Consider the following 12078-nt stretch of genomic DNA (forward strand, 5'->3'; position numbering starts at 1 on the left):
ATAGGAGTGCTTTTTGTGGTTGTTGCTATATTGGAACCTACTATTGTTGTTGGTACTAATGTTGCATAATTTGTTCATATTGATTTTCTCTTTGCTAATACTTAAGTATTTTGAAAGTTTATAGGATTACTCTATAACAAGTAGGGATGGTTCCTCCAACCAGGATTATACGCATTCAAAAATGGAGAATGCTTCTATTGAAGACAAAATATCTTCTTATTATACCCCCCAACCATACCTAATATTGCAGCTTGCTCACTAAAAATTTCTTTAATAGTAGGGATAGTAGGGTACTCTACTGTAATGTGCTCCTTTGATTCACATATGGCATAGGTTTCCAAAACTTTAATCACTTCATAAACCTTTTTGTCCTTTATTTCTAGTTTTTCCAATCTCCTTGCTAAAGTAGATACTTTAGATTTTAACTTCATATCCTGATTCATCATATGCATTCCTCCTCTGTTGGAGGCTTGAGTAGAATTGAAATTTCTTCTATTTTTTAGTAGTTTTTTACATTAGGTCTTGCCATCCTTTGAATAGGTTAGCTATGTATTCCAAGAATTGGATTGCTTCATATGGATTTTGTTTTTTCACAAAGTCCCCTTCATACATGGACTCAATTAATATCTTTTAAGGAAGCATTCCCTCATAGAAGTAAGAAACGATCAACCAACCGTCAAAACTATGATGTGGACAATCTTATATTATCTCCTTGAATTGCTCCCATCATACATAAAAGTTTTTCCTTTATTTTGTAGTGAAGCTAGATATTATTCTCTTCAACATACTAGTGTGTGGTGTATAGAGAAAAACTTCTTGAGAAAGACAACCTAGAGCTGATTCCAAGATTGAATGCTCCTTAGATGTAGCATGTTGAACCACACTTTAGCTAAACAACTTCATTTTCATAATATCCATGGAGATATTTTGGTCTTGGAATATCAAATAGATTTCTTCAAATATTTCTTTAATGTGTGTCTATGGATTCTCTCTTTCACATTCTCTGAATATTGGCAATAGTGATACTAGTTATGATCTAATGGTGACATACTCGGTCTGAGGGATGAAGCATGATGGAGAATCTACTCTTAGTGGATTTAAGTAACCTCACATCAAACAAAATCTTTACATTTGATCTCAAATAGGCAAATTCTAACTTATTTGTTCTTCCATGACTATCACCTCAAGTAGTTGAATTCTTTTCTCCAATCTACCTATACTCCTCTTCCAATTGCCTCTCATACTCAAGCAAACCTCATATAACCTTCCTACATCATTGTTAGTCTAGAAATAAAGTATTTTTTGTGTAAAAAAGTCAATGATAAATTACACAGCAAGCGATGCATAATTTATTTCTAAACTAGTTTGATCATATCAACAATTCGTTAGTAAATCCTTAGCAATGACACTATTTTTGGTTTGGCTTTTGGTGGTACAATTTAATTACTAAGGAAAAATATAAATAATCAAGTTATTGTATTTCACTAGATTTGTCATTGAAATCTCTTGTTTATAAACCAAAACAACTTCATCCTTTGAAATTAAAAGAAACATAAAGGTTAGCATAGCAACTAATGTTGGGAACCCTAGATTACTTCATTCCCATGCCCTAGATTGTGTAGGGTGCATGCAAATCTATCCCAGGCTCTCTAAATCTATCACAATTAGGTATTAAAAAACAATATGGCTACCATAAAAAAACATAGATCTAGAGAATAAAACCACATACCTTTGATCCAAATGTTCTCGGATCAATTCTAATTGATGTAGATAACTCCAAATGGATCTCATAAAAACCATGATCTTCCACCCGATGACTCTTCCTTGTGTCTAGGAACTGAGATGATGGAGATCTCAAGGGTGGAGGCTAGGGTTCTCTCTCCAGACTGAAGAGGAGAATAGCAAGACTTCGAAACCCTAACCCTTAAAGGGGTATTTATAAGCTTCCTATTAGGCTTAAGTGACTTAAGCCCTCATGGGCTTGGGTCACTTAATCTAGCTCAAAACGGTTAATTGATTAATTAACCATACAAGGCCTAATTAATCAATTAGCCTAGTCTATAGATACCACTCACTTATCCTTGTGTAATATTATGTAATTACTAAAACACCCTCATGCACAAAAGTGAACCACAAACCTATTCAACCCTCATAAGTCGTGCCAACAAGGAATATGAGTTCAAAGTGGGGGCCACTGAGACCCATAAAAGTACTGGTTCGCTTATAATCAAATTCTGAAATCAACCCAATAGGGCCTACTAATTAATCAATTAACCTAATCCAGAGACCTTGTTCACTTACCCCTGTTCAACCTTGCATAATTATCAAAATTCCTTTATGCACAAAAGTGAACCTAAAGCCAATCTAACCCTCATAATCCATGCCAATAAGGCATATGTGCTAAGAGCAGGGACCATTGGGACCCATAAGAGTATTGGCTTCCTCGGAATCTAATTCTGAAGTTGATTCAAAATCCCACTACAGAGAATCAACTGAACTCCAATTTCCTATATAATTAACATCAAGGCACTAAGTGCTTAAGTTTGTGACTTACTATCCATTATTTTCAGACTCTCCATGACTAGTGTCTGTAATCTAACAAGGTAATGCTATCACCTATCAAATTCTTGAGTTACAAATCCTACTTATTATGTGATCAAATGACATACTCTAACTCCAAGGAGCATATGTCAAATTTCTCTAAATGAATTATTGTGGCCGCAGATTTCATGATCACATGTCTTTTGAATCACCCAAGGGAACACACTGTCTCAATTTCATGAGATATCATGGTGCTTCTATTGAGAATACCTGTTGCCACCAACCTCTATCAACAGTGACCCAATCCATAGAGATATATGACCACTTTAGGGTCTCATTCATAGGTTAAAGTTTCCTATTGATTTTGGCACAAACTCAATATCCTCTTAAGGTTGAGAGTCAATTCAATATAGTAGCTTGATGAATCATGACAATTAATAACCTTGCATCATGATTCACTGTAGGTCCTGTCTAACGTGCATCACATACACTGGTACACTCACTATGGGAAACCCATCCCAATGGCCAAGACAAGCCATCCCTAAAATTAGGAGGTGGTGCACTATAGTCTCTACTGGATTGTCCAAATCCATGAACTTACTATGGACAACTTATCTACTTACAAGGAACCCATGACTTTTATTTTTTGTGCAACTGCTAATGCACCCAAGTTATGTACAAAGTAAGAGACATGGATTGAATGCTTAAATCAATGTCAATATACAAAAAGGATAGCAATAGGATAGTTAAGTCTAACTTTGTTACATCATGTCTTACTTTTTGGGGCTCAATCCTAACAACTAAGTCATCTTCATAAGGATTTACATCAAAAGAACATATTATTAATACCAATCAAATGAATTTAAATTGAGATTACTTCTACAAAAAAATAATGAAGGAAAGAATTTGGATAACATAAAAACACAATGATCAGTTATAGCAATTGGGCAATGAACAATGATAATTTACACAAATCTAACAATTTTAATGCATCAATTTAGGAAAGTCTTATCACAAAATAAATTATCTTTCTTAATGCACTTATGATAGGATTTACAGTTTCTTATCCTAGATTTGAGATTATCCTTTAGAAATTGAAGTTCTTAAATATTTATGATCAAATCTATCTTATTTTGATTCATAAAACTTCACTTAACAAATTTGATAGAAAATAATAGATCAATGTTGTAACAACTCGCACCTAATCATGTAGATATTATCCGCTTTAAGCCCAAAAAGACCCTTGTAGCTTTAAAATGCGTCTACAAGATTAAGAGGAGTCTATACATATATAGCCCTAGTAACTTTCTCCTCTATCTGATGTGAGATATTACAAACAACCCTCCCCCACACCCCATGCAGACACAACATCCTTGTTGTACCCCATAGGATTGTGGGGCCAAATTGATAAACACCCCCTACATGGTCAAATAGACCTCCACACCAAGGTCGAGGATTGACTTTGATACCATTTGTAAGAACCTACACCCAACCATGTAGATATTGTTTGTTCTAAGCCCAAAGGGGCCCTCACATCTTTAAAACACGTCTACAAGATTAAGAGGAGCCCATACATATATAGCCCTAGTAACTTTCTCCTCTATCCGATACGAGATATCACAAATGCAATGCATCATATCCAATGGATTTTTTTTAGCATGAAAAGGACAAGTTTTATAATGGGAAATCATAAGAATTCAAGATTAAGATTTATAAAATAAAATAAAATAAAATATTACAATTAAGAACATTACAGAGAAATGCATCTTTTAATTTTTTTTTATCGAATCATAAAAAGCTTATTAAAAAATCAACATAATCCTTACTCTCTATGATAAGATTCAAAAACTAGATCTTGTCTTGCAATTAAGAAAATCAAAGAAAATCACTTAAGAAAAGTACAAATGAAACTATCTCTAATTTCTAACATCTAGAACCCAACTCTTCAAACTCTAAGCATTTGAATCTCTCTATCTCTATCAAGCCATCTATATCTCAAAATGACTAGACAAAAAGATATTTATAGGCAAGGAGATTTGTTTCCAAACCAATTATAACTTGCCACATACACATTTGAACCACAAAGAAGTATAAAAAACTAAATCTTCAATTCTACTTTTTCTTATTACATTTCATGAACTATTTTGATACCTCTTTAGCAAATCAATACTAATCCAATATAGCATTTAAACTCTATTTAGCTACCTTTGTTGAAATAGTGAATATGATACATTCCAATACATTTTGGTATAAGAATCCTAATATTGAAGTTGATCATCAAACCTACCAATAGTTTTAGAAGTGAATTTGATATCAAGAGATAATAAGTGATACAAAATTTTGGATATTAAATTTGGAATTACTCATATTGGTTTATTGTGCATTTACTTCTTATTAGTTTTTTACTTTATCGAATTCATATTCGACATACATTGATAATGGTCAATACTTCCTTCTTGTATTAATCTATATTGAAATATAGATCCAATATAATGACTATAACTACCCAATAACTCTGGTGTCAAAATCTTGTAATTGATACCATTGAGGTATCGAAATCTCTCAGTTTCACAAATTTGATACAACTTCTCATATCCATTTCCATATATATGAAAAAATCATTCATGTTCTATCTACTGGGAAACCCAGACTGCTCCATTCACTGGTCTTGGATCATATAGGGTGCATGCATCCATCCCTAGGGTTCTCTAGATCTAACACAACAAAATAATATTGCCTTAAAAACCAAAACAAATATAGATATAGAGTTAAAAAGTGCAAACCTATGATTTGGATGTTACCAAATCAAATCTAATTCAAAGAAGGCTCTGAAATCATAGTGATCATCATGGAACTCCTCTACCCAACGATCTTCCACCGAATCCTCATACCATGGGTCTTGGCACAAGAGAAGGGTGAACTTCTTTATCTCTAGAGGATGGCTAAGGTTCTTCTCTCTAGAATTTTAGAAAACTAAATTGCAATACTGAAGCCCTAAACTATCCCCTTCCCTCCTCCCCCCAAATTATATAAACTTCCCTACGGGCTTAAGTGACTTAAGGCCAAATTAGGTTTGTGTTACCTAATCTAGCCTACTTGGTTCTAATTAATTAATTAGCCCTTATGGGCTATAATTAATTAACTAACCCAATCTAGGAAGACCATTCATAAGATCTAGTGTAACCTTGTGTTTTTACCAAAACACCCTTATACATACTTATGAATTATATACTCAAAATACCCTTAAACCATGTGCCACAATAAACTAGGAGCTCGAGTGGGGACCACTAGAACCCATAGGAAAATAGTAGCTTTGTTAAAACCTAATTCTAAGTTAACTTAACATTCCATTAAAGAGAGTCAATTGCACTCCAATATCTTATGAAATTACAATGAGCAAAGCTCAATTTTGTGAACTATTATTCATGCATAAGACTCCCTATGAACTTCTGTTTGTAATCTAACAAGGTAGTACTATCAATGCATCAAGCTATTGTCTTTCCAATCCTTAAGTTATAGATCCTCCTATTATGTGATCAATTGACATACTTTCAAGGAGCATATATAAAATTCCACTAAAGGAATTACTATGACCACAAATTTCATGATCTCATGTACTTAGATAACCCAAGGGGATACGTTGTCTCAATCCCATGAGATATCATGGCGCCTTTATTGAGAATACCTATTGTCACTAGTCTCCATCAATAGTGACTTAATCCATAGGAATATATGACCATATTAGGGTCTCACTCATTGGTAAAAACATCTTTTTGATTTTAAAACATGCTCAACATTCTTTTAAGGTTGAGAGTCCATGCAACATAGTAGCTTAATGAATCATAACTATTCAATAGTCTTTTATCATGATTCATTGTAGGTCATGTTCAATGTGTAACCATACACACTACTACACTCACCATGAGAACCCCATCCCGACGGCCAAGACAAATCATCCTTCCAATTAGGATGTAGTGCACTACAACCTTTATAGGATTTCTCAAATCTATGAACAAATTGTGAACAACTTATCATCTTGCAAGGAACCCATGACTTGTATTTTTTTTTACAACTCATAATGAACCTGAATCATGTACAATGCAAGTGATATGAGTTGAATGTTTAAAGCAATGTCAATGCATAAAATGGATAACAAAGAAGAGTAAAGTTTAACTTCATTACACCATATTCTGTTGTTAAGGGCTCAATCCCAACACTATTATCATGTATCAAAATACACTTTTGATATCAAATTAATGATCAATTTATTAATTTTCCTCTTCAACAACTTACAATTGTGCTTCAATCTTGTTTGTTGTCTTTTGAATTAATGTGAAAGTTATAAAATACTTTAATTATGCACAAAAACTTCCTATCTTCCAATATTAATTCTAAAAGAGACACTTAGCATAAATATTTGTTAAAGTAACTTATTAGTTTAAGTGAAAATATCTTAAGAATATTAACAATTAAGCTTTACAAAATTGTATGATCTATGCACAAATCAGTTGTAGTGCATTACCTTCTAATTGGAAGGATGACTTGTTTGGGTTATCGAAATGGGTTTCCCTATATGAGTGCACAAGCGTGTATGGTTATACATTGGATAACCTACGATAAGTCAACATTGGCTATTAGGAAGTCATAACTTCACTAGGTTACTATTCTACATGAGCTCTCAACCTTGAGAGAATATCAAGGTAGAGTTGAAATTTTTAATGACTTTGACCTACAAGTTAGACCCTAAGGTGGTTATACATTCCTTATATATTAAATCACTATTGATTAACACAAATGACAATAGGTATTCTCAAGATAATCACTATGATATTTCATAGTCCCGTTCAATGATCTTAAAGATGTGTGATCATGACTCTATGATCGTACTAATACCTTTAATGGAATTTGACATATGTTATTGTTAAGGTAAAGTATGTCAGTTGATTACATAATAAAAGAATTTGAGACTCAAGGATATGATAAAGATAATCTTAAAAAGTTAATTGCATCTACCTTATTAAATTATGGATACCAGTTTATGCTTACATGTAGTGGTTAGTAGATCATAGACTTGAGTTTTATATCTCAATTTAATATAATGGGATATTGGAGTGCGGTTGTCTCTCTATAGTAAGATGTTGAGTAAACTTTGGAATTGGATTTTAGGGGAGCCAGTATTTTCCTATGGGTTCTAATGGTCTTTGCTTGAGCTCAGCTTCCTTAGTGGTACATTGTTTTAGGGATATTAGAGTTCTTTATTCATATATATGCATAAGGGTGTTTTGGTAAATATGAAAAGTTCCATAAGGGCTCATGAATGGTCTCTCTAGATTAGGATAATTAATTAATTAGATCCCAATATGATTAATTAATTGATTAGGAACTAATGAGGCAGATAAAGTAAGCTAAGCACGAGAGAGAAAGAGAGAGAGAGAGAAAGAGAGAAAGAGAGAGAGAACGTTAACCTCCATCTCCACAAAGAGCATTTCATCATTCTTTAGTGCCAAAGTCTAGAAGAGAGTCATCAATGGAAGATCGTGTTGCATTCAAGATCTACATCATCTACTTTATTGATTAGAATTAATTTGAGAACATTAAGGACAAGGGTAATGATTTTGAGCACCTAGATCTAGAGTTTTATTTTAAAATGCTTTCTTTATTTTAAAATTCTGGTCATTCCACTTTTGGCAAATTATAGGTCATCCATCGGTTTATCTGTAAAGCTGCTCTCTTGACCCCATTTGAAGTACGGTGCTCATGGAGACCAGCTAAGAAATGTCACAATATTCTTGAACCATGAGTTTGTCCTTTCAAAATGTGTAATGATTTACAGCCAATGCGGACCAACAAACTCTGAACTTTCATCATCAACATATAGTCTATACATGTGCTTGTGCAAAATTGGATTATATACTTTCAGGAACCCGTCTTCGGAATGATTTAGTTAATAGATTTGCCAAAATCAAATAAATGGGAAACAAAAGTTAAGAGCATTTGTGATGTGATTTAAAAACAGTTTTTTATTTTTTAAAATTAGAGAATTGTTTTTAAAAATTACTAACATTGTTGATCATTGTTTTCTTAAAACAGATTTTAAAAACAAAAATGAAATAGAGAACAACTTTAGAAAATAAACAGGAAGTTGTTTTTATCAATTTTTTAAAACAAAAGGAAAACATGGAAAAAAAAACCCATAAAAAACAAATAAAATTGAATATGATATCTAAGAAAAACCTCTTGGTGCAACTTCTTCAACAACCATCAATGAAAACTTTAATTTGCTTATTTACTGGTATAGGCATGAATTTGGACATAGAACACCGGTTTAAATTAGGACAATCTTAAATTTCTTATTAAACAAAGTGAAAAAGACCCTATATAGTCCAGTCCTCCGGATATGCATTGCTTCAAGAGAAGTCCCAAAATCAAAATATGGCTTCTAAACCTGGAATATTACTCACTGATTGGCCATGGATACCTCTCGGCAATCTCAAATCTCCTCTCTTTCGCTGTCTGTTCACTAAAGAGAGGTCTCCATGCATATGATTTTTTCCTGTTTGAACTCTCATAATTTTGGAAACACCAAGGCTTAGCATATTTCCTGCATGCATACTCATTTCATTTTATTTAGTTCTTCACTTGTATTACTCTGTTGTTTGATGTGATCTTGGCCCCATGGGCGATTCATGCCATATACTCGTTCCTAGTGAAAGATGAGAAGGAGAGAGACGTTGCTCACTTTCTAATATTCCCATTTCTGTTATGGAGGATGCTCCACAACCAGCTTTGGATTTAATGTCTATCATGTTTAATATAATGTTAATAAAAGAGTGTTTGGTAAAACTTAATATTGATTGGTTGATAAATTAAATTGATTTTAAATTAAATTATTTTTAAGTTATTAACTTAAAACACATTTTTATTTTGAAGTATTGAGGTTGTTTGATAATGTTAATTTAAAATTTATTTTAAATCATCCAATTGATATATCTACCCTCGTTAATCTTAACAAGTGTTTATTGTCATTGATTTTAACTCAATTTATTTTCACTAATTTTAAGTGACATACAAATTTATTTGTAAAACATATATATTTAAAGTATTTTACATGTACAAGATAACTTTATAATTTTAAAATACATTCTCACTTGTGTGGACAAATGAGGTAAAAAGAATTGAAATTAAGAACAAGTTAACTATTTTAATTTAATACTTAAATTTAAAAATAAATTTAATGTAATAATTAATATGTTTAATATATTTAATGATTTAAATTAAGTTATTAAGTCATATTAAATTATTAAATTGATTTCTTAAACACCCTTTTAGTTAAATTATGTTCGTAAAATGACTAATCATATCGAATTGGATTTTGCATTTAATTAAAGATTATTCATTTTCAACTAATTTGACGGTAAAAAATTAATTGTGTGCAGAGCATTAATTTGAGAGCACATGTTCATATCTTAGCACTCAATACGAACAGGCGCTCAATTATTACTTCTACCCATCTAGTGCAGCATCTTGGGATTTTAATTTAATATTCCAAGGAAATTAAATACAATAAGCCTTTTCAAAACTGATATAAAATATCAATGGTTTAGAGGGGAAGTTAAGCAGCATAGAAGAGGATATGTAATGCCTAAACTAATTTAAAATTTAATAATTAATTAAAATAATTTAATAAGGGTAAAAAAGTAATGAAATACAGGTTAGACAGTCAACTCTTAGTGGCACCCACTTTGAAGCATCTCCAACACCCACAAGAGAAGCAATCACATGTTCTCACTAGCCTCAGGCATAGCATTACTAAATTGATAAATCATTACCAATTGTCTTTTATATTATTATTATTATTATTATTATTATTATTATTATTATTATTATTATGTTATGAGATTTTCCAAAGTTCACTATCTTTGTTATTTTAAGAATTGTTGTTGCATAGTGGTGATGAAATTTCACGTGTAAACAGTATTAAAATATGTAAGGTTGAGATTGTTTTATTATTATTATTATGTTAGAAGATAGTCCATCCCAGGCCCCCACGTTACATAGCCACCTTCAGGCCTGCAATGTCAACCACTACACCTTTTTATTTTATCCATTTTATTATTTTATTTTATTTTATTTTATTTATCATTCCCTCAAATTTTTCGATATCCCAAATTAATTTTCAAAGATTCCAATTATTACAATCATTTGTTTCAGCACTTTTATTTCCGTTATCATTATTACTTTATTTATTTATTTCTTTCTTTTAAAAATTTCATCCTTAAATAATTTTTCAAAATTCCGATTTTCGAATTTAATTTCCAATTTCAAAAATCTCAATATTCACGTTCATTTATTTAATTATTATTTCGTTATTATTATTATTCTATTTATTTATTTATTTATTTATTTAAATTTCATCCTTAAACAATATTTCAAAATTCCGATTTCTGAATTTAATTTCTAATTTCAAAAATTTCAATATTCACGTTCATTTATTTAATTATTATTTTCGTTATTACTATTATTCTATTCTATTTATTTATTTTTAAAAAATTCCATCCTTAAAAAATTTTTCCAATTCATATTTCCTAATTTAATTTTCGATTTCAAAAATTCCAATATTCACGTTGATTTATTTAATTATTATTTCCGTTATTATTATTATTCCATTTATTTATTCATTTTTAAAAAATTCCATCCTTATACAATTCTTCAAATTCCGATTTTAGAATTTAATTATCGATTTCAAAAATTCCAATAATCACGTTGATTTATTTAATTATTATTTTCGTTATTATTATTATTCCATTTATTTATTATTATTAATTTTTTTTTAAATTCCATCCTTAAACAATTTTTCAAAATTCCGATTTTCAAATTTAATTTCCAATTTCAAAATTTCCAATATTCACGTTCATTTATTTAATTATTATTTTCGTTATTACTTCTATTTATTTATTTATTTTAAAAAATTCTATCCTTAAACAATTTTTCAAATTCCGATTTCCGAATTTAATTTTCAATTTTAAAAATTCCAATATTCACGTTGATTTATTTAATTATTATTTTCGTTATTATTATTATTCCATTTATTTATTTATTTTTAAAAATTCCATCCTTAAACAATTCTTCAAAATTCCGACTTCCAAATTTAATTTCCGATTTCAAAAATTTCAATATTCGCGTTCATTTATTTAATAATTATTATTGTTATTATTATTATTATTATTATTATTATTATTATTATTATTATTATTATTATTATTATTATATTTATTTATTTATTTTTAAAATTCCATCTTTAGATAATTCTTCAAAATTCCGATTTCTAAATTTAGTTCTCAATTTTTGAAATTCCAATTTTGCAATTTCCGACCAATTTCAAAATTCCAATTCTCACAATTATTTATTTATTTATTTATTTATTATTATTATTATTATTATTATTATCATTTTATTTATTTATTTTTTTAAAATTCCACCTTCGAATAATTTCCAAGATTCCAATTTTTATAATTTAATTTTCATAGTTTCTACTTT

General features: G+C 30.2%; 1 non-coding gene and 1 pseudogene across 1 annotated transcript; both read left to right on the forward strand.

The window, feature by feature from the left end:
• Window positions 1-679: 679 nt before the first annotated feature.
• LOC117932829 lies at window positions 680-786 on the forward strand. The gene has a single exon (XR_004654236.1). It is a non-coding gene; the product is annotated as a small nucleolar RNA R71 (small nucleolar RNA).
• An 8187-nt stretch (window positions 787-8973) lies between these two features.
• The window catches only part of LOC117931973, a 41230-nt pseudogene continuing 38125 nt past the window's right edge, over window positions 8974-12078 (forward strand).

The sequence above is a fragment of the Vitis riparia genome, chromosome 15 (genome assembly GCF_004353265.1).
Source record: "Vitis riparia cultivar Riparia Gloire de Montpellier isolate 1030 chromosome 15, EGFV_Vit.rip_1.0, whole genome shotgun sequence".
In the NCBI taxonomy this organism is placed as follows: domain Eukaryota; kingdom Viridiplantae; phylum Streptophyta; class Magnoliopsida; order Vitales; family Vitaceae; genus Vitis; species Vitis riparia.